We start from the raw sequence: 23,296 nt of genomic DNA, 5'->3' as shown, positions 1-23,296 counted from the left end.
TGTTTTTACGAGTTTCTTAGGTGGCTCATAAATTCCTTACACTCACCTATGGAGATTCTGACTCAGTAGGTCCACAATGTTGTCCAACAACTGGTAGTTAAAACTAACATCTTCAGACAACACTTTAAGATACACGTAAGACTATGTTTCTCTACTGGTTATAAGCATGTTGGAGAAGTCATGCCATACAGCTTGCAGAAAGCAAGATTATCTACTGAATTTACTTCAACCTGGCTCTCTGTCAGGGCAGACTGGAGTTAATTTGACACAAAACCAAAAGAGCCTTTTTAAAAAATAAACAATAATACCCATGTGCTCACATATCACTTCTGAATAAATAGTTCTAGAAGCTTATTATTATGCATTTTATTTAGTTAACAAATACGGTGTGAGGGAATCTCGTATATGCCAAATATGCTACTCTACATTACCACCAGTGCTAAACGCTTTTCCTTGTGCTCCTTGTGCTCCTATTCACATTGGGTGTTTTAAGTCTTTGTTGATATTTAATTTCATAGGACAGAATAATATATTTGTGATATTTTAATTTGCATTTTATTATCTTTTGCAATGAAGCTAAAGTTTTTCATATTTTTCTTGGCCATTATAAATGTCCTATTGATTCACTTTTTCTATTTATCAATTGCTGCATGCATTTGTTCTAATAAATATAGATGTTATCACTGACAGTGGACCCTTGATTTATGAACTCAATTCATTCTTGCAGACTGGGTGTAACTCAAATTGGTTAATTACCTTCAAAGTCTCTCTCCTGTATGATTTTAGGCCACACTTTCTTCCAGGCAGATCTGTGTCCTTAGAGAGACATTGGCCCGGGATTTCTTAGCTAAACCCACATAGTAAAGAATGTTGTAATGTTCCTTCCAGAGCTCTTAAAGGGTTAAATCTGTATCTGAGATCATCTGGAAGCACAAGCAGCCAGTATTCAGGTTGTAACTCAAGACCTTGTTCATAAATTAAAACTAAAATTCCAGTTGTAACCCAAGTTGTTCGTATGTCAGGCTGGTTGCAACTCAAGGGTCCACTGTATTTTTAGTTATACAAGTTATGAATAGTTTCCTAAATTTGTTTTTTTCTCTACTTTCAGTTTGTTGTTTATCTTTTTTTAAATAAGAGTTTATTGTAAAACTACTCCTAATTTTCAAAGCAACTTGAAGTTTCTTACAAAGAATCATGTATTCCAAAGAAAAGTATAGTGATGTATGAAAAAGACTAAAACAGGAAAGATAAAATTTGAGGCATCTCCCACTCATCCATATCATTAGGCCTGATTTGCTTTTCTTTTTTTTTTCTTCTTTTTTTTTTAACTTTTATTAGTACTTGTTTGTAGTACATAATGATTACACTCACTTTGGAGATTGGTACATATACCTAAAACATTTCAATTCCCTTCTTTTTCTCCTTCCCTCCCCTTCCTTTTATTTTTCCAGCATAGGATTCATTTATTTACCTTATGAAATCTTATAAAGTTAATTATCATATATACAGATTGAAAACCAGACTAATAGATAATAATTATATATTTATAATTATAAATTATAATAAGAGCTAATATAACAAAATGTTACTAAAAGCTGTGATGCTAACAAGGTTATGGATTATTTTTCTCTACTTTTTTGATATAGTGAAGTAACTTTGGTTTACTTTCAGGTTTTTTGGTGGGGAGCATAACCCCAGATTCTAAAGTCAATTAAAATTATGCGGTAGTCAGGAAACGACAGATTCCCAATTTCAGCCTTTCTCTTGGGGACTCTCAAAGGATTCAGAATCCTTAGACCTGGATATCACCTTGATTCATTCACGTTGAAAGATTTTAAGAAATAACCCCCAAAAGAGGATACTCTTATGGAATAGATAAAGCCTCCAGAAGAAAAAGGGGTGGTGCTCTAATACTGAACAACCACATCCATTTTTATTTCCAGGTAAAGATCACCCCACCACCACCACCAAAGGAACTAAGAAGCCTGCCTGTCCCTGTAGAGACAAGATTAAAATGGAAGTATGCTAAGTAGTCAAGTCACCACTCTGTCTATGGCAGAAAATAGTGACCAAGAAGGAGAATGGAGTTTCATCAATTTGTGATAATCAGAGACCCTCATAGAGCTTTCACTGGGAAAAGGGATTCAACAACAGGAGTGGTATTGCCTTCATCAGACTGTGGCCCAACTCCTACAATGTCCAGAGTCTACCATTTTAATGTAAAACCTTACTCTCCCCTCCTCCCAACTTCCAATTTTCTCAGCCAAGCATACACTAGCAAATGGGCAAGAGTTAAAACCTAGTACGTGTCTTCCTTCTAGTAATTAAAGTGGTATAAATAGAACTCCCCTAAGTGTATTCAGTATATGTTTTTATGTCACTTCAGGCCTAAAGACACCTTTATAGACCAATAACATGACAGTACAGGTAGGCCAATCTTTGTGTACCTTCGAACACACATGATTAAGGATGTACATAACCTATGCTTAAAAGACAGCCAGACTGAATTCCACATTAGGAAGACCATGATCACAGTCCTTGGCTTCCTTTGTACTCTCCTGGGACCACAGACCCATCAAGTATGACTGCAGCACGCTTCTTAGAAACCAGCAGCTCCCATCCCACGTCCCTTACTGGGCAAAACATTCTCAGCCACCCACAGGACTCTCCCTGAGAGTAACACTCACATAATTTTGTCCATCCAGTTACGTCACTAATATCTTATCACCCCTATGACTAGGAACCCAGGAAGATGTCTAAATAACTCACTTGTGTTTCTATTCTAGGAAGTAAGCTCCATGGGGAAAAAAATTAGAATGTGGGGAGACTGGAAAACAAGAAAATGAGAGAAGACTATCTAGAAAGAAACACAAAGGAATTTTCTGAGCAAAAGTAATATTTTATATCTCTTTTTATGTTTTTTGGTACAGGAATTGAACCCAGGGCCTCATGCATACTAGATTCTAAGCAAACACTCTAGCACTGAGCTACATTCCAGCCCTGTGTTCTGTACCTCAACAGGGGTTTAGGCTATTCTAATGGATCCATTTGTTAAAGTTTAAGTAATTAACATTCAATATTTGGGCATATCACTGTATGCAAATTCTACATAAAAATTATAAATTAATTCTTAGCTCCTGTTGATGATACAGTACAGTGATATCAGTATATTAAAGTCTTGAATATTCCTTGAATTACAGGACCAAATAAAAGATGGACTAATGAATGGTTAGAGGGATGGATAGCAGATATGTGACAATGCAGGTATATTAAATGTTAATGATAGAATATAGATATTGCCCATAGAATTATTCATTGTGAAAGTCACCCCATTTCACTGTATGTTTGAAAATTTTCCAGAATGAAATGCCAAAGGGAAAAAGCAATCAACTCCCATTGTCCAGCCCAACACTATAAACAAATTATGCAGTAAAAATATTACATCCCTATAGCAGCCTCCACTGACCTCTTTTTAGAATTTTGGAGATAAAGCTTCAGTCTCTCAGAAATAGAGTCATCTACATTGTTTTAGTTTACCGCTAGTTCTGTGAACAAGGTTCCACTTCAATGACTTTGCCTAATCTGGAGTGTGAGAGTATTAGTTAAGGTCCTTTGGTTATATTCACCAGGAGCTGACTTTAATTTCTATAAGTGGGGAATCTATGGGAAGAATACAGGGAAGCTCCCAAAATTGAAGGAAGGCTTGGAAACTAGGTATGCAACGTATATAAACAAGACTGCTCAAAGAGTTTGGCCTCAGGGAACAGAGTATTGCCCCAAGACTGATGCCAAAATGACCTATTATAATAAGCAGTTTTTCATCATTCTGTTCATAATCTAAGTTTCAGGCAGAGAATTCTCAACTGATCTTTTTTTGACTGTATGCAATGGAGAAAGATCATTTCCAAATGGAAATGCAGGTGCTATCACTAAAAGAAACTGGAATGGATGTTGAACAGGTTAAAAACAAAACAAAGACAACAGTATACTTACATTTTTCTGTCACCCTTAAGAAGCCATTAGTTTATTAGTTTCTTGCTAAAGAACACTGTTTTGTACTCCCATCTGTCTCTCCTGCTTTGTCATTCCAGTTCTGTCTTATGAGCATCTTGAACTTTCCACCAAAATATCCTAGGTTGTATCCACTTGCCTTCAAGTCACAGAAGCCAAAATTTCACAAGGAAGCCAAACCTCTAATCTATACTAACTACCATACTGGCTTGGATTTCATACCTCCCTAGTTCACTTTTGGATCCCACGCCAGTAGATCTAAACCTAGATCATTTTGAGTATTGGATCTACTTCCTCATTGGAAAGTTCTTCTTTGATATTGGTGAAAATGGGCAGCAGCCCCAACTGGTTGCCTAACACGTCAGAACCTGAGCAAGTCCAAGGAGTTAACCTCTCCAAGTGCCACTGTCTCTGAAACTGGAGTACTAAACACCTGCCCTAGGATGAGTGCTTCTTGGGAGAGCTGCTTCCTAGATACAGGAAAGTTATGGAAACCTGAAAAGCAGAGTAAGCCAATTTAAACAGCTAATTTGGAAGACCTAACCATTTCAGTGGGAATCTTTGAGTAAGAAATGGAGACTTGGGTTCTGGCGCTGCACATGAGGGCCTTGTTTACATGAGTCAGGAAGGCCTGGCTCTGAGGCTGACACACTAGCACGCTTGTTGCAGTGCCTAAGGTAATTTGGTGCACACCTAGCAAGGACTGGCGCTCTGGCATGGGAGGCCCTAAGCCAGCTGAAATTGTTCTTTCCATGATCACCGCACCTCTGAATTTTCAGGGTGTCCTCACACCACCAGTTCCATTTTGAAAGAGCACACCCATTGGGAGGTAGAGAGACAGGGGGTTTCCATTGCCGCTTGCTTTCCCAAGTTTGACTTTTTTTTCTCCAGATTTTACAGGTTGTAGAGGACTACAGCTACTTTATTTGGCTATATTTGTCCTTGAATATGGAATATTAATTGGGTTAAGAGCCTACAGCTGCCTATTAAAATTTAGAAAAATTTTAGTCTAGTTTTGGCTTCATAAATTATTAATTGCTTGAGTTTGGAAAACCATTCACACGTCTCTAAATTGTAATTTCTTCATCTGTTAAAAAAAGAAAATTTATGTTATGAGGATCAAATATCATAACTATAACTGACTATAAGTATCTAATATGTTCTGAATAAATTCCATATATATTAAATATATTAACCATCTTTTTAAAAATGTAAGACTGGTGTTTACCTTTAATTCTCTTTAGACTGCTTTGAAAATAAAAAAGACTAAATGTAATGATTATAAAAAGAATATATATTATAGTTTTAAATAAAGAGCAACTTTAAAAAGTTAAAAATTACCCATAACATAGTATGAATTTTGGAAAACTTATCTTCTGTGCATATATTTGATTATATTTGTGAAGATATATTTTATAAGAAAATTAAGATCAGTAATACATGTTACTTTATAAACACCATTTTAAATTTCACATACATTGCAAATGTGGGCACAATTTGCAAAATGTGAAATATTTTCAAAATATATCCTACTGCTCTCATTATAATAATTATTTTTACTATCAACCTAGCAAAAAGCAGTAATTTTCCTAGGATAGTGGTTAATTGGAAGATTATGTTTCCTTTCTTAAAAAACAATATTGTAGTTAAAGAAGCCAAAATGTACAGAATGCTGAGAGCTAAGCAAAAAGTGTAAGGCCTCTACAAAGGTCTTGAAGATGTGAATATGTTAGTGTCATGCTCCAGTGAGTGGAGTCTGGGTTTTGGAATTATATAAGTACTGGGATTTAAATTCTAGCTGTCTCTCCAAATCTCATTTTTCCCTGTCTATTAATAAAACAAAATAAAGTTCTTATTTTTTATTTCATAATAAAACACTTATACCTACAGGAAAATAATAAAAAATTATATCATTAAAATATTGCTGCTCAATATTAGATCGTGGATATTTAAATAATACAATATGCCTTCAAAAATCCTGAAGATGCTATGGCTTTCACAACTTAATTCAGGAATATTATTTATCATTCAACTGCCACAAAACTGTCTCCCCTCCTAACTGGACAGAAAATTGAACCATTCAAATCTTTCCTAATACCATTTTACTAGTAGAATAAGATGAAAATAAATGATCAGCGATTTCACAAAAAGAAAAGGCATAACCACTGCTGCTTTGAAAACTGGAATTGCTTAATCTTCATATTAAGAAAATGGTAATAATAGTAATCATTCATAAATTATGTTAAATTATCAGAAAATGATAATATATGACTTCTTATTGTTATTAAAAGAAAACAAACATGAGAAGATCAATTGTAAAAAGTTCTACAATATTTCAGAAATTAATCCAGGAGCAAGCTTAAATATTGTGTGGTTTCTCTTATATGAGAAACCCAAAATATAAATAAACAGCAAAACAAAAGACAGATAATAGGAAGTAGGGAGATCAATCTTTTTCAAATTGGAGAGAGGATCAAGAGGTGCAGGGAGAAGAGAAAGGGAATGAAAAAAGAATTAAGTACCAACTCCCCACACAGAATGTAATCATTGGGTACTATAAATATGTATTAATGAAAAATAAAAACAAAAAAAATTTTAATTAAAGAGGCTTTTCTTCATGGCACAATCCAAAAATAAATGATAATTTAAAAATTAATAGGGATTTACCAATAGTTCCAGTACTAGAATTTTTTGCATATGTGTGCCATATATAATAACCATTTTTCTGGGGAAATTGGTATATATACATATTGCATCTTAATTCTTTTTATTCCCCCTTCACCTGACCTCTTTCCTGTTTCCCACTCATCTCCAGACCACCTTGACATATTCACAACATCTACCTCGTTTCCTATAATCTTTCTTTTATTTTGCTCTTTATTTATATTTTGAGTTTCTCATATAAAAGAAACCATGAAATATTTGATATTGAGTGTCTGATTTATTGTACTTAACATTATCATTTCAACATGCACCCATTTTCCTACAAATGACTCAAATTTATCTTCTTTATGTCTGGGTAATACTCCATTGTGTATATGTATCACATTTTCTTTATTCATTCATCTGATGGTAGGCCACTTTCAAGATTTAGCTATTGTGAGTTTTGCTGCTATAAACATGTATACTCATGTGTCACTGTAATACCAGTATGATATCTTTTAGCCTCCTTGGGAATATACTCAGAAGGAGTATGCTAGGTCAAATGGAATTCCTATTTTTAGTTTTTGGAGGACTCTCCATACTGATTTCCAAGGTGGTTGTACTAATTTACATTCCCAGTAACAATGTAAAAGGCTTCATTTTTCCCCACAACCTCTCCAGCATTTGTTTTTTAAGTTCTTGATGATGCCTATTCTTTCTGAAGTAAGACAGAATCTCAGTGCTGTTTGGATTTGCATTGCTTTAATGGCCAAAGATGTTGAACATCTTTTCATGCTATTGTTGGCAATTTCTATTTCTTCTTCTGGGAAGTATCTATATTCATTCCAATTGCTAATATTTTGTTGGGCTTTCATTTGGGGGGTCTAATTTTTTGAGTTTTTTAATAAATTCCAAGATATCAGCCCTCTGACAGAAGAGTAATTGCCAAAAAAAAAAAAATCCCATTCTGTAGATGGTCTCTCTACTCTGTTGTAGTTCCCTTTGCTGTGCAGATGCTGTTTGGTTTGATATAATCCTGCTTGTTAATCTTGGGTGTCATTTCTTGTGCAGTTGGATTTCTATTCAGGAAATCCTTGGCTATGTCTATGTCTTCAAGCATTTTGCCTATCTTATCTTCCAAGGGATACAGTGTTTCTGTTTTTATATCTAGGACTTTGATCCATTTTTATATCACTTTAGTACGGGCTTAGAAAAATGAGTCTAGATTTATTCTTCTGTTTGTAGAGAACCAGTAAGTTTTCTGAGCAACATTTGTTAGACTATCTTTCCTCCAGCATATGTTTTTGACCCCCTTGTCAAATGCCTGAGGTTGTTTCTACACTCTCAATTTTATTCTATTGATCAATATGTCTGTTTTTGTGCCAGTATCATGCTGTTACTATCACTGTCGCTTTGTAATATAATATGAAATCCTGGAGCGTGATGCCTCTTGCTTGGTTATTCTGGTTCTTTTCTGGTTCCATATAAATTTTAGTATAGTTTTTTCTAGTTCTGTGAAGAACGCTGTTGTGCCAGGGATTTAGCTCAGTGATTCTGGCTCCTGCCTCTCAAGCTCAAGGTCCCGAGTTCAATCCCTGGTATCAATAAAAAAAAAAAAAAGAACGCTGTTGGTATTTTATTGGAATTACATATATATATATATATATATATATATATATATATATATATACACATACATACATAATTTTTGGTAATATGGCCACTTTGACAATATTGGTTGTGCCTACTCAGGAACATGGGATGTCCTTCCATGTTCTAATGTCTCTTCGAACACTTTTTTTCTCCAGAGTAATATACTTTTTTATAGAAGTCTTTCACTTTCTGAGTTTGATTAATTCCTAGGCATTTAAGGTTTTTTTGAAGCTATTGTGAATGGATTGTTTTCTTGATTTCTGTCTTAGAGATTTCATGGTTGGTGTACAGGAACATGACTGATTTTTATGTATGGATTTTTTGTCCTATAAAAATTATTTTAAATTACAGTAGAATGTTTAGCATAGATTTATTATGTATTTATATTAGGAAAAATAATACAAATTCTTGACAATAAAGGAATAAACTAAGAAAATATTAGTACATCTATTCAGGGTAAAATATAGTTTACAGTCAGTTTCTAATAACATTGTGAATGCTCGTAATGGTATGTCAGTCAGTTTCATCTTACTATAATAAAATACCTGAGATAATTAACTTAAAAAGAAAAAAATGATCATTTAGCACACAGTACTAGAGATTGCAGCACAAGATAAGGTGGACCCAACATTTTGGGCTTCTAAAAGGACTTGGTTTCCACGGTCTGCTTCAAAGGCAGGGCCCTCAGTGACTTATGGACCAGCCAATAGGTCCTACCTCCTAAAGATTCTACCACCTTCCAATCAGGCCACCCAGGGGACAAAGATTTACACATGGGCTTTTGAGGGACATTTATCCAAATTATAACAGTATGGAAAATGCAAATTCAAGAATATTTTATAGGCTGCATGTTATTTTGTTTTATTTCTCATTCTTAGACAAGGAGATAGCTGTTTAGACCTTACTTTTGTCTACAAGAATAATGTATAGCTTATTTTTACTTTTTAAAATTAATTTTATTGCTACATTTTAGGTATACAATACAATCACATTCATCATTGGAGATCTGTACCTTTACATAATCTCTCTTGGTTCTTAGTTTTTCCCCATTCCCCTTCCCTCCCTTCAACACCTCCACCCCTCCCTATTTACAAAGGCTTTGTTTCCATTTTACTCATTTTCTCATTTTAATTCCATTTTCTTCTTTCCTTTCCCAAACCCCTCCCACTTCCACTTCCCCACTGAACCTTTTCTTCTCATTTCACATTATCTATTTTGCCTTTTGATCCTTATTTACACTTTTAGTTTCTCACATCAGAGAAACTATTCAGTATTTACACAGGTCCATCTTATTTATTTTTAAAAGCATCACAATGCACATTCAAATAGCTATAAATGTCTCTAATTTCTCATTCTTTATGGCTGAGTAGTATTGAATTTTATAAAAACAAGCCACATTTTCTTACTCCAGTCTCCAGTTAATGGGCAATTGTGCTGTTTTCAAGTTTTAGCTATTACAAACCGTGCTGCTACGAACATGGGTACACATATATCACTGTGGTATGATTCTTTTAATTCTTTGGGGAAGATACCCAGCAAAGCAATAGCTGGGTGAAATAGGATCTGTAATCCTAGTTTTTTGAGGTATCTCTATACTGATTTCCACAGTGGTTGCACCACTGTACACGCCCAACAAAAGTGGAGCAGGGTGTCTTTTTCCCCACACCCCTGCCAGCATTTGGTTGATTTCTTGATAGCAGCCATTCTTTCTGGGGTGAGGTGGAATCTCAGTGTTGTTTTCATCTGCATCTCTTGAAGGAACAGTGATATGGAACATATTTTCATATGTTTGTTATTTCTACTTCTTTGCCTGACAAATGCCTGTTCCTTTCAGATGCCCTTTTTTGTACTGGGTCTTTACATTTGGGAGGTCTGATTTTTTTTTTTCCATTAAGTTTATTGGTACATTTTAGGTATAGAATACAGTTACATTCATCATTGGGATCTTGTACCATCACATGAGTATCTCGGTTCTTATTTTTTTCCCCTTGACTTGCCTTTCCTTCACCCCCTCCACCCTTTCCTATTTGCCAAGACTTTGCTTCGATTTTTTTCCTTTTCTCATATTTTTCCTTTCCTTTTTTTCCTTTCTCCTACCCGTCCCACTTCCCTTGCTCCTTTAGACCTTTTCTTCCTATTACACAATATCAATTATACATTTTTAAAATTACAATATCAAGATCTAGGAGACATTACCACAGATTTTACAGAATTTAAAAGGATATAGAAAGCATATTACAAAAATCTTTTTTGAAATAAATTTGACAACTTCTAAGAAGTACCTTGGAAGACAAATTAATGAAACTAACTCTGGAGGAAATATGAAATTTGAATAGCGCCTATTAAAGAAAGTATATTCCTAGCTTGAAAAACTACATATATGAAAACAGCAGGCTCATATACATTTTAACTGATAAATTATATCAAACATTTAAAACAGAAAAAAGAAGGAACACTTCTCCCCTCATTTTAGGAACTCAACATTGTGCTAATCCTAAAACTGGATAAAGATAATAGAAGAAAAAAGTATGAACATAGATAGAGATTTGTTTAACAAAACAAACTATTAGAAGTCAGATCTGGCAGGATGTAGAAAGTGGTTTTGTTATAGGGATGGCAGTGTTGGTTCAGCATTGGAAGATCCACCCCCAAAAGTCATCATTTTAACAGAGGAAAGGAAAAAGCCATATGATCCTGTCACTAGTTGGAGAAAAAGTATTGGACTAAATTCTACAGCTGTTCATGGTAAAAGCTATCAGGAGACTAGAAGTAGAACAGAACCTTCTCAACAGATCAAAGACATGTACTTCAGCAAAAACACCTTATATGAATGAAGAAGATACAATGCTTTCTCCCTAAGGTGGGGAACAAGGTCAAATATGCTTACTCTTTATCTGTCCATTGAACTTTGAAACCTAGGCCCAACCAAAATAGTCTGCAAATAAAATGACACAATTAGGATAGGATTGGCAAGGTAGTGGCAAAATCTTTATATGTAGATGAAATGATCATCTACAGAGAAAATACTAAGAAAATTCTAGGAGGCTACAGAACTTGTATTTGAATTTAGCAGGATTAGAAAACACAAGGTATATATAAAAATTCAGGTCTGTGTATACTTGCTATAAATGAAGAATTGGATATTGAAATTTAAAAGTTATGTAGGAGTACAAAGGACCTAGAAAAGTTAAAAAAAAAGCAGTGTTGGAAGATGTTTAGTACCTAATTTTAAGACTTCTTCTAAAGCTACAGTAATCAAGGCAGTGTTGGTGTAAGGAAAGACATATAGATCATTTGCATAAAAGAGAGAATCTAGGGCTGGGGATTTAGCTCAGTGGTTCTGCCACCTGTCTCACAAGTGCAAGTACCTGAGTTCAATCCCTGGTACCAAAAAAAAAACACAAAAAACCCCAGAGAATCTAGAAATGGAACTGCACATAGATGGTCCACTGAGTTTTGAAAGATTATTTAACATTAGCATTTTATAGAATATAAATTCAATTCAAGAGCCGAGGAAGAGACAGTGTTTTCAGCAAATGGCACTAGAACACCTGGTATCCGTATATAAAAAATTAACCTCAACCCTTTATTTCCATACATGAAAATAACTTGAAGGGATCTATGAACCTAAATATGAAAGCCTAAAAGTATAAAACTTTAAGAAGAAATTAAAAGGGAAAATGTTTATGAATTTAGGGTAGGCAAGAACTACCTAGGATACAAAAAACATGATGTATAAAAGAAAAAAAATGATAAATGAGATTCCATCAAAATTTAGAACTTTAAATGACATCACTAAAATGAAAAGTAGTCCTTCAACAGACCATATTTACAATGCATATAACCTATGACCAGAATATATAAAGAACTCTTACAGCTCATTAATAGACAGCCCAATTAAAAAGTTGACATAAGATGATAAATAGCCAGTATAGCACAAGGAAAGGTGTGCAACTCTAGAATCAGAAAAATACTAATCAGTACAATAACAAGATTGAATTATACACTCATTAGGGAGATGAAGTTAAAAGTTTCAAAAGCCTTGTCATGACTTTTTCTTTTTGTTGGATTCTCTCCCTTTGCGTTTAATTTGTCACACCAAATGGATTCATTCTGCTGGGTCTCCTGGAGTTGTGATCCTCATTGTCTTTTCCTAGGGTATTGTCTAAAAGTTTTTGGAGTGCTGGTTTGGTATTCATGAAGTTCCTAAGGTGCTCTTTATCATCAAAGTATCTTATTTCTCCATCAATTTTGAAAGATAGTTTTGCAAGATACATCAATCTGGGTCAGAGGCTGTTTTCCTTTAGGGCTTGCAATACATCACTCCAAGCTCTTCTTGCCTTGAGGATTTGCACTGAGAAGTCTGCTGTGATTCTGATGGGCTTTCCTTTGTATGTGATTTGTTTCTTCTCTCTAACTGTTTGTAGAATTTTGTTCTTCTGTTAGATTTCTGGAATCCTAACTATTATATGCCTATGTGTAGATTTTTTTTGATCAAGGCTATTTGGAGTCCTATATGCCTCACTTATCTGTATGTCAAGTTCTTTTCCCCTCCTTGGGAAGTTTTCTGCCATCACTTCTGTGAACAGTTTTTTTACGTCATCTGCACTCTCTCCTGTTTCTTCCTTGACTCCAATCAGTCTTATGTTATTCTTCTTTGAATCGTCTAGCAGCTGCTAGATTGATTTCTCATGCTCCCTTACAATTTTAAAGCAATTTTTCTTTTCCTGGTCACTAATTGCAATCGTATCTTCTATATCTGAAATTCTATCCTCACATTGGTTCATTCTGCTGCACAGACTTTTGATGGAGTTTTTAATCTCTTGGAAATCTGTTTGCATCTGTTTTATGGATTCCACTTGTTTCCTATGTTGGGATTCCATCGTGTTCCTCAGATCCTCTATTTTTTTATCTGTGTCCTCTCTAGATTTATTAATCATGTCTTGCACTATAAGCACAATTTTTGCTGTTATCTGAGTAATTATTTCTGATTTCATTTTTCCTAGGTCCTCTTTTGTTGCCAGTTCACAGAGTCCAGGTGGTTGAGTATCAGATTTTTCCATCTCGTTTCCCTTTGGGCTTGCTGTAGGTGATCCAGAAGTCTGTTTTTGAGGCTTGTTGATTTGTCTTCTCATTTCCACGGGGGGGGGGGTGCTTCTGGCACCCACGCAGCTCACCTTCTCTGCCCTAGGAGTGTGGGATGGTGGTTGGGGAGCTTCCTTCTGGGTTCTGGGACTGGCTGAGCTTCTCTGCCCTAGGAGCATGGGATGGCCAGGAGGTCTGATTTTTAAAAATCTTTATATATTCTAGAGAGTAGACCTTTGTCTGAGGAACACCTGGTAAAATTTTTTCCCATATTGTGGGTTCTCTCTTCATGTTGTTGGTGGTTTCTCTTGCTGTGTAGAAGCTTTTTAATAAGAAGAGAACCCAGTTGTTGATTCTTTGTGCTAGTTCACATGCAACTGAGGTTTTGTTCATGAAATCTGTCCTTATGCCCGTGTCTTCAAGTATTCTGCCTAACCTCTCTTCCAGATGCTTTAGTGTTTCCATTTTAATATTTAGCTCTTTAATGCATTTCAATTTTAGTTAAGTGCCTGGTGAGAGATATAGGTCTAGTTTTAATGTTTGGCAAGTTGAAACCCAATTTTTTCAACACCATTTATTAAAGAGGCTATCTTTGCTCCAGTGAGGGTGTTTGGCTGCTTTGTCAAAACCAAAAGGTGGCTGAGTGTGTCTGGAGTTATTTCTGCATCTTTAATCACTTCCACTGGTCCTTGGGTCTGTTTCTTTGCTGTTTTTTTTTTTTCATGCTGTTTTTATCACAGTAGCTTTGTAATACAGTTTCAAGTTTGGAATTATGATACCTCCTATCTTGTCTTTGTTGCCTAAAATTGCTTTTGCTATTCTAGGTCACTTCTTGTTCCAAGTCAATTTTTGGATTGTTTCCTTAAGGTCTTTGAAGTATGCTGTTGGAATTTCCTTTGAGATTGCATTGACTTAATGTAGAAGTTTTGGAAGTATGGTCATTTTCACTATATTGGTTCTTTCTACCCAGGAGCAATGGATATCTTTCCATTTTCTGATACTATCTTCGATCTCTTTTTTCAGAGTGCTATAGTTTTCAGAGAAGAGGTCTTTGATTTTTTTTGTTAGGGTGATTTAATTTTTTTGGATGCTATTATGAAGGGAGTTGTTTTCCCAGTTCCTCTCTCAGTGAGTCTGTTGTTCATGTACAGGAAAGATATTGATTTTTGTGTGTTGACCTTGTATCCACCTACTTTACTGAATTTGGTTATTAAGGCTAGAAGAGTTTTGGTGGAGTTCTTGGGGTCTTCTACATAGAGTATCATTTCATCTACAAATAATGACAATTTAACTTCTTCATTTCCTATCTTTATTCTTTTTATTTCTTTCTCTTGTCTATTGCTGTGGCTAATGTTTCCAGAACTACATTGAACAGGAGTGGTGACAGTGGATATTCTTGTCTTGTTCCTGATTTTAGTGTGAATGATTTCTATTTTTGACAATTTAGTATGATATTGGCTGTTGTTTTTTCATAGATGGCTTTCATCAGGTTGAGATAGAGACCATCTATTCCAATTTTTTGTAGGATTTTTATCATGAATGTGTTTTGGATTTTGTTGAATGACTTTTCTGCATCTGTTGAGATGATCATATGGTTTTTCTTCCTTGGCTCTATTGATATAGTGTATTATATTTATTGATTTGCATATGTGAACCATCCCTGCACTCCTGGTATGAATCCCACTTGGTCAGGGTATATGATGTGTTTGATGGTCTTCATTCTGTTTACCAGTATCTTATTAAGGATTATTGCATCTATGTTCATTAGTGAGATTGGCCTATAGTTGTCTTTTTCGGTTGGGTCTTTCTCTGCTTTAGGGATCAAGGTGATATTTGCTTCCAGGAATGAATCTGGGAGTATTGCTTCCCTTTCAATTTCATTGAAGAGTTTAAACAGTAGTGCCAAGAATTCTTCTCTAAATGTCTTGTAGAATTCAGCAGTGAAGACATCAGGGTCCAGGCTTTTCACAGTTGGTATGTTTTTAATTATGTTTGCCATTTCATTGATTGATATTGGGTTATTTAGAATTTTTAGGTCTTCTTGGTTCAACATTGGTAATTCATAAGGATTTAGGAATCTGTCCATTTCTTCTGTGTTTTCCATCTTATTGGCATATAGGTTCTCAAAGCAGGTATTGATGATCCTCTGGATTTCTGCTGGGTGCATTGTAATTTCACTCTTTTCACTCCTAATTGCATGGATTTAGGTCTTTTCTTTCCTTTTTTGTTAAGGTTGGCTAAGGGTTTGTCAATTTTGTTGATTCTTTTGAAGAACCAACTCTTGGCTTCATTGATTTTTTTGTATCTTTCTCTTTGTCTCCATTGCATTGATTTCTGCTCTGATCTTTATAATTTCCTCCCTTGTATGAGCTTTGGGTTTGTCCTGCTCTTCTTTTTCTGCAAGCTTGAGGTTCAGCATCAGGTTGTTTACTTGAGTTCATTCTGTTTTCCTAATATACGTATTCACTGCTATGAATTTCCCTTGTAAGACTGCTTTCATTATGTCCCATAGATTTTAATATGTTGTATTGACATTGTCATTTAATTGTAGAACTTTCTGATTTCTTCTTTAATTTCCTCTGTGACCCATTGGTTATTCAGAAATGTGTTGTTCAATTTCCATGTGTTTATGAAATTCTTGTAGTTTCCACTGCTATTGATCTTCAGTTTTATCCCACTGTGGTCTAAAATTATACAGGGGATAGCTTCGATTCCTTTGCACTTACTTAAACATCTTCTATGAGAAAGTATGTGGTCTATTTTGGAGAATGACCCATCTGCAGCTGAAAACAATGCTTATTCTTATTTTGTGTGTGGAACACTCTCTAAACATCTGTTAAGTTCATTTGTTCAAGGGTTAGATTGAGTTCTAGTATTTCATTGTCCATTTTTTGTCTAGTGGATGTATCTATTTGTGACAGTCCCCACTACTATTGTATTAGTGCTTGTTTGATTTTTCATGTCCATTAGTATTTGTTTCATATAGTTGGGTGCAGTAGTATTTGGTGCATATATATTTATGATTGTCATCTCTTCTTCTTGGATTTTTCCCTTTATGAGGATGCAGTGCCCTTCTTCGTCTCTCTTAATCAGTGTTGGTTTGAAATCCATTTGATCTTCAAAGAAGATAGCTTCTCCTGCTTTTTTTCAGGTTTCTGTCACATGGAGTATTGTTTTCTATCCTTTTACTCTCAGTCTATGTGTTTCTTTTTGAGTTAAGTGTGTTTCTTGTATGCAGCATATTGTTGGATCTTGTTTTTTGACCCATTCTGACAGTCTATTTCTTTGATTGGTGAATTGAGTCCACTAACATTGATAATTACAACTGTTATGTATTGAATTATCCTTGTCATAACTTTTTTTTTTCTGTTGGATTCTCCCTGTTTGCATTTAATTTCTTGTTCTTCCTGATAGATTCATTCTGGGTTGCTGGGTTTCATGGGGTTGTGGTCCTCATTGTCTTTTCCTAGGATATTGTTTAAAACATTTTGGAGTGCAGTTTTGGTATTCATGAAGTTCCTAAGGGGCTCTTTGACATGAAAGTATCTTATTTCTCCATCAATTCTGAAAGATAGTTTTTCAGGGTACACCAATTTGGTTTGGAGGTTGTTTTCTTTAAGGCTTGACATACTTCATTCCAAACTCTTCTTGCCTTGAGCGTTTAAGATGAGAAGTCTGCTGTGATTCTTACTGACTTTCCTTTGTATGTAACTTGTTTCTTTTCTCTAATTGCTTGTAGAATTCTGTTCTTTTTTTAACAACATGTAATTTTAATTTTTAATGTGTGTTTTTATAATATTTGAAAATGTTTCCTGTCAGTCAGAAATCTTCAAATTTTTAATATTTACAATTTTTTCAAAATACTAGAATAAAGACATTATTCTCAAGAACTGGAGCAGCACCAGATAACTGCATACACTAAAATGAGAATTTCCTTCCAATTATTTTCATAAATCCTGACCATACTAGAGGGCATGTCAGGAAATTCTGAATGACCTCTACTCTTAGTTACAATGTCTTATTCACTACACATTACGTTGACTTTTCAACATGCTAATCCAACAGAATATTAACTGTACGGTCCATTAGTTGGTTCTCATAAATTGCAATTAATTTTATAAAATATAATTTTCTTTTTTTATTGCTTCTTGGATCAAAATCAGGACCTTGTACTTGCAAGGCAGGCAGTGGCACCAGTGAGCTAAATCCCCAGCCCCTAAAATATCATTTTCAATGCATGTTCTAGAACTGAGTTTTAGCACCTTAAATGTTCAGTGATATAGGTTTTGAGCACCCTTACATTCAAAATATACATCAGTAAAATGATACATATAATGTTTGTTGAATTATGAAAGTTGCTTAACAACTCAGTATAAATCATTACTATCTCACACTAATTCTTGCAGTTTTAAAAGGCAGAACTTGCTGCTTCAATTTATGCACAAAGATGTTTCCAGGTAGTATTTTATTAGTAGTATAACTTCATTGTTGTTATTTCACTAGCTCAGAAGGTTCATCTTTTGTTAAGAGGCTCGTCTTTGCACTTTCAGTGTCTCACATCCAAGAAACTATATTTATTCTACTCATTTCTGTATTTAGTGATGAATTTTTTAATTAACCAATCAAAATCACTACACACATATTTATTAAACTAAATTAACTGTACACTTTAAGAAGATGCATTGAAATTAATGAACTTATGCTTTATGATCCTTTGAGAGCATAGAGTGCTTCACATAGTATGTACACTGGGACCAGGCTGCCCACGAGACTCAGAACTCTGGAGAGTAAAAGTGTATGTCTGCAGTGACATTGATAGGAAACCCACTGATAAACAGCTGCCAAGATACTACAATGGTTCTATTATAGCTCGATTATAATTCATGTTATTAATATATTTCATGTTATTAATATATTTCATGCTTAGCAAAGCTACTGTATGAGCAGGTAGCTACCCAAATAGAATCACTTCAATAGGTTTTTGGAAATATAGTACTCATAATGGTACATATTAGATGAGTATAGTCCTTCCTAAAATGATAATAAACACCAGAGACATGATATATTGTATAAGAACAAATGACATGAGATTTAAGACATTAATGGGCTATAAGATAAATTTTAATTTATCTACTCTAGATATTAAATAATTTCCTGTGATGTCTACAAACTGTCACTTGGATCTAAAAATGCCTTTAACTAGCCTGTCTACTCCCCCCTTCACATCCTTATTCCTCAGGGTGTAGATGAAGGGATTGAGGGTGGGAGTCACACTCCATAGAAGAGACCCATGAACATGGGCTGGTTCCTGGAGATGGGGGGGGTGAAGGTACATGGTGATGCCCAGACCATAAAATAGGAAAACCACAAGGAGGTGAGAGGAACATGTCCCAAAGGCCTTTCTCTTTCCTTCAGAAGATTTCACCTTAAATATAACAAGCCCAATACTACCATAGGAAGCAAGAATTAAACAGAGGCACAGCTAACATAAAGATGCATACAACAAACAGTGCAAGTTCATTAGCCTCCTTTTCACCACAGGAGATCTTGATCAGAACCGGAATCTCACACACCAAGTGATCCAGTTTATTGACACCACACAATGGCAACTGTAGTGTAGCAGTGGCCTGTGAAATAGCATAGGTAATCCCAGTCAGCCACACAGTGGATGCTGGTAGGAGGCAGAGGAGTTGATTCATGATGAAGCTGTAGTGCAGAGGCCTGCAGATTGCCATACAGCAGTCAAAGGACATAATGCCCAAGAGAAGACACTCTGCCCCCCCATTGTATGAAAGACATAAAACTGAACTGCACACCCCAGATAGCTGATGGTCTTCTTGCAGCTCCCCAAGTTAAAGGGCATCTGAAGGACAATGCTTGTGGTGTAACACATGTCCAGAAAGGAGAGGTTGGTGAGGAAGTACATGGGGCTGTGAAAACGGGGGTCTAACTTGGACACCAGGATGATGGCGATGTTCCCCATCATGGCCATGGGGTACATTATCAGAAAAATAATGAAGAGAGGGAGCTCCAGCCAAGGTCAGTCAGCAAAGTCTGGTAGAATCAACTCCTCAGGGTTACTTTCATTAATTACTGCCATTGTCTTTAATTAGCTTCCCTTTTCTGTTGTTTTTCAAAACCTTCTGCTACCATATCCACAACTTCCACCACCAGATCCATAACCACCATATAGGGACTACCAGAGCTTCTTCCACCAAAACTGCCCCCTTTCATGGATCCATAATTTGATTGCTGTTGACCACTATAATTTCCAAAGTCATTATAGTTTCCACCACCACCATAGTTACCACCACCAAAATTTCCTCCTTCATTGTAACCATCATATCCTCCTCCTCCACCATATCCACCACCCTGGTTTCCATATCCTGGTCCACCACCACCATAGCCTCCTCTACTACTGTGACCAGGACTACTGCCATAGTTTCCCCATCCCCTCCAAATCCATTATATCCACCATCACCTCCTCTGTAACTACCTCTGCTCCCACCACCTCTGCTCCCACCACCTCCACCACCATAGCCTCCTCTTCCACCAAAGTTTCCACCACGGCCAAAATTCCCTCCACCAGCTCCACCTCCACAACCTCTTTGTGATCCAGCAGACTGCATCTCTTGTTTAGAAAGTGCCTTTTTCACTTCACAATTATGCCCATTAATAGTGTAGTATTTCTGAACAACAATTTTATCAACTGTGTCATGATCATCAAAAGTTAGAAAAGCAAATCCTCTCTTTTTCCCACTCTGCCTGTCTTCCATAACTTCTATGGTTTCAATCTTGCCATACTTTTCAAAGTAGTCTCTCAAATTATATTCTTCTCTATCTTCTTTAATACTGCCAACAAAGATTTTCTTCACTGTTAGATGGGCACCAGGCTTTACTGAATCCTCTCTAGAAACAGCTCTCTTTGGTTCCACTACACGCCCATCAACTTTGTGTGGTTGAGCACACATTGCTGCATCCACCTCTTCAACACAAGAGTAAGTCACAAAACCAAAGCTCCTGGAGCGTTTTGTTTGGGGATCTCTCATTACCACACAATCTGTGAGTGTGCCCCATTTCTCAAAATGTTCTCTTAAGCTATCATCTGTAGTTTTGAAGCTTAGACCACCAATAAACAGCTTCCTCAACTGCTCTGGTTCCTTTGGATCATGGCCCTCCATTTTGAAACCGGACTCGCCTCTTCCAACTCGAGTTCAATATCTAAAATTTTGTTCTTCTATTGGGCTTCTGGAATCTTAACTATTATGTGCCTAGGTGTAGATTTTTTTTATTATGGCTAGTTGGAGTCGCATATGTCTCACTTATCTGTAAGTCAAGTTCTTTTCCCCTGCTTGGGAAGTTTTTGTGCCATTACTTCTGTAAACAGTTTTTTAATGTTGTTTGAACTCTCTCCTGTTTCTTCATTGACTCCAATCAGTCTTATGTTATTCTTCTTTGCATCACCTAGCACCTGGTGAATTAATTCCTCCTAGCCCCTTACTATTTTTAAGAAATTTTTCTCTTCCTGGTCACTAATTGCGATCCTGTCTTCTATATCTGATATTCTATCCTTGAATTGGCTCAATCTGCTCTGTAAACTATAAGTAGAATTTTTTTTTGTTAAATTCTTTTATTGGTACATTTTAGGTATACAACACAATTACATCTCTCATTGGGAATTGTACCTTTACATAATGCATCTTGGTTCTTATTTTTTTCCCCATTCCTAGCCCTCCCTTCACGCCCTCCACCCTTCCCTATTTACAAAGACTTTATTTCCATTTTTTCCATTTCTCATCATTTTTCCTTTCCCTTCTTTCCTTTCCCCTGCCCCTCCCACTACCCCTACCCCTTTGGACCTTTTCTTCCTATTTTGCATTATCGATTATTCATTCTAATCATTGGTACATTTTAAATATACAATATAATGACATTCATCATTGGAATTTTGCACCTTTACATAGTCTCTCTTGGTTCTTATTTTTCACCCTTGCCCAGCCTTGCCCTCAACCCCTCCATTCATCCCTATTTACAAAGATTTTGTTCCTATTTTTCCATTTTCTCATATTAATCTCATTCCCTTCTATCCTTTCCCCTAGCCCTCCCACTTCCTTCTCCTTTGCCCCTTTTCTTCCTATTTCACATGACCTATTATACATTTAGTCCTTATTTACACTTTCAGTTTCTCACACCAGAGAAACTATTCGGTATTTACACATCTGTGTCCTATTTATTTCACTTAAGAGTATTGCCTCAATGTGCATCCACTTAGCTATAAATGTCTCTAATTTCTCATTTTTTATGGCTGAGTAGTACTCCCTTTTATTTTTAAAAACCTACATTTTCTTTATCCAGTCTCCAGTTGATGGGCATTTGGGCTGTTTCCAAGTTTTAGCTATCACAAACTGTGCTGCTATGAACATGGGCACACATATATCACTGTGGTATGATTCTTTTAATTCTTTGGGGAAGAACCCAGGCAGTGGAATAGCAGGGTCAAATGGGACTTCCAGTCCTAGTTCTTTGAGGTATCTCCATACTGATTTCCACAGTGCTTGCACCAGTCTACACTCCTACCATCAGTGGAGCAGGGTTCCTCTTTCCCCACAGCCCCACCAGCATTTGTTATTGGTTGATTTCATGATAGCTGCCATTCTTTCTACAGTGAAGTGAACTCTCAGCATTGTTTTCATTTGCATCTCTGAATGACCAGTGATGTTGAACACTTTTTCATATGTTTAATTGCTATTTCTACTTCTTTGTGTGAGAAATGTCTGTTCATTTCAGATACCCATTTTTGGATTGGGTCTTTCAATTTGGGAGGTCTGATCTTTTTAAGTTCTTTATAGATTTGAGATAGTAGACCTTTGTCTGAGGAAGAGCAGGTGAAGATTTGTTCCCACATTGTGGGTTGTCTCTTCACACTGCTGGTGGTTTCTCTTGCTGTGCAGAAGCCTTTTAATAAAGAAGAGATCCCACTTGTTGATTGTTTCTGCTAGTTCACAGACAACTGAGGTTTTGTTCATAAAATCTTTTCCTACACCGATGTCTTCAAGGGTTCTACCTAACCTCTGTTCCAACTAGTTCAGAGTTTCTATTTGAATATTTAGATCTTTAATCCACTTTTATTTTAGTTTAGTGCATGGTGAGAGATATAGGTCTAGTTTTAATCTTTGCCAAGTTGAAACCCAATTTTTCCAGCACCATTTATTAAAGAGGCTATCTTTCCTCCAGTGAGGGTGTCTGTCTCCTTTATCAAAGATGAGATGGCTGAGTGTGTCTGGCGTTGTGCTGCATCTTCTAATCTGTTCCACTGGTCCTCAAGTCTGTTTCTTTGCCAGTACCATGCTGTTTTTATCACAGTAGCTTTGTAGTAGAGTTGCAGGTTGGGGATTGTGATACCCCCTGCCATGTCTCTATTACCTACAATTGCTTTTGCTATTCTGGGTCTCTTCTTATTCCAAATCAATTTTTAGATTGTTTTCTCAAGGTCTATGAAGTATGCTGCTGGGATCTCAATTGGAATTGCATTAAATCTATATAGCAGTTTTGGAAGTATGGCCATTTTCACTACATTAATCCTTCCTACCCAGGAGCAGGGGATGTCTGTCCATTTTCTGATAGCAACTTCAATCTCTCTTTTCAGAGTGCCATAGTTTTCAGAGAAGAGGTCTTTGATTTGTCTCATTAGGTTCATTCCTAATGAAATCAGTTTTCAGTTTTTTGGATGCTATTGTGAAAGGAATTATTTGCCCTATTTCTCTCTCAGTGAGTCTGTCATTGGTGTAGAGGAAAGCTATTGATTTTTGTGTGTTGACCTTGTAACCAGCTACTTGACTGAATTTGGTTATTAAGCCTAGATGATTTTTGGTGTAGTTCTTGGGGTCTTCTATATAGAGTATCA

The 23,296-nt window shown here is 35.9% G+C and overlaps 2 pseudogenes; both read right to left on the bottom strand.

Moving 5' to 3' along the window:
• Nucleotides 1-18,565: 18,565 nt before the first annotated feature.
• LOC101712964 (olfactory receptor 2B6-like) lies at nt 18,566-19,492 on the bottom strand (annotated as a pseudogene).
• Nucleotides 19,493-19,510: 18 nt separating this feature from the next.
• Nucleotides 19,511-20,607, bottom strand: LOC101712600 (heterogeneous nuclear ribonucleoprotein A3 pseudogene; annotated as a pseudogene).
• Nucleotides 20,608-23,296: the final 2,689 nt, after the last annotated feature.

Source organism: Heterocephalus glaber, unplaced genomic scaffold, assembly GCF_053883595.1.
Source record: "Heterocephalus glaber isolate CG9 unplaced genomic scaffold, H.glaber_assembly_v1.0 deba00001481, whole genome shotgun sequence".
Classification (NCBI taxonomy): domain Eukaryota; kingdom Metazoa; phylum Chordata; class Mammalia; order Rodentia; family Bathyergidae; genus Heterocephalus; species Heterocephalus glaber.
This window is presented reverse-complemented; position numbering and strand designations above follow the sequence as displayed.